Source organism: Oculina patagonica, chromosome 6 (assembly GCF_052425735.1).
Source record: "Oculina patagonica isolate OP01 chromosome 6, crgOcupat, whole genome shotgun sequence".
Classification (NCBI taxonomy): Eukaryota; Metazoa; Cnidaria; class Anthozoa; order Scleractinia; family Oculinidae; genus Oculina; species Oculina patagonica.
The window spans coordinates 37,163,010-37,164,225 of NC_135763.1; the positions used below are offsets into that span (position 1 = coordinate 37,163,010).

At 33.5% G+C, this 1,216-nt stretch overlaps 1 non-coding gene across 1 annotated transcript; it reads left to right on the forward strand.

The window, feature by feature from the left end:
- Positions 1 to 531: 531 nt before the first annotated feature.
- On the forward strand, positions 532 to 603 carry Trnag-ucc (transfer RNA glycine (anticodon UCC)). The gene has a single exon. It is a non-coding gene; the product is annotated as a tRNA-Gly (tRNA).
- Positions 604 to 1,216: the final 613 nt, after the last annotated feature.

The window sequence follows — 1,216 nt, forward strand, 5'->3', positions numbered from 1 at the left end:
CTTACGAAGAACTTTCTAAAAAAAAATTACTGTATAATCAAAAGGCCATTCCGTGTTGGGTATTGTTGAAAGGTTTTTCTCCGAAGGCTTAGCAAACTGAGTAGTACATGTAAGTTCCTGTGGAATTTTGTCGCCGGAAAAGTTACATACCGGTACATTTTTTTAAATTAAATCTTTAATTTTTCATTCTACTCCCGAACAGGTTCTCTCTCGGCTACGATAACGAAGAGGAAGAAATATCGGACTCTGGCCGACATTTTTTCAGCTTTCGCGAGGAAACACATTTCTAAACACGGTTGACTCGCCCTTTCACTCTGGAGTCCAGTCCAAATTTTTTGAATTCAAATAGTCTGCGAGAATTCAAATGCTAAACAAATTTCTCTGTATTTGTTTGTTTCATTGAGAGAATTTATTAATTACTAGTATTCATCGCATTTCCAGGATATTTAGATTGAAACTAACTGCTAATTGTAGAACTTGCAAGTAATAAATTATTTAAATATATAAACTTTCACTTTGAAGGACAGGGTAGCGTTGGTGGTATAGTGGTTAGCATAGCTGCCTTCCAAGCAGTTGACCCGGGTTCGATTCCCGGCCAACGCACATTTCTTTTCTTTTTCTTTTTTTTAGAACGTTTTTTCTTATTCCTTGCTTTAGTTTTAGTTTTTCCCTTTTTCTATTTTTAGTGTAAAAAAATAAAGTATTCACGACGTACCTGAAAACGTCCGACAAGAGAGATTTGATCTGACAGATAAATTCGTCGTATTCCATATTAAAAAATAAATTCGCGATCCAAGCAAGTTCACGTACTCTTTATTACTAACATATGATTAAACAAGTTTTCTCAATTTAAAATTAATTTTTCAATTAAAATATTTTTCTAAATTCAAATGGTGTACGTTCTGGTAGTCGTTTTAATATACGTTGATAAAAAAGAAAATTATTAAAGAAAATTTAATATTACTGTAATCATTTTATAGAAGACAGAATCTTGTATGACGACTAGTGTGCTTCTTGTTAGTTCTAATTTTTTCATGTATAGGCATTTAATAGTGCAAGTTTTCGCTTTTTGAAAAAATTACAACAAACAAACCGAGAGCGTGTGTCGAAAGAGCTAATGATTAGGTGGAGAGGGACTGGAGCGAAAGTCGAGAAAGACTAAGTCTCATTATTCATTTGTTGTGTTTTGAAGAGCGTGGAGCGTAGCAGAAAAGCA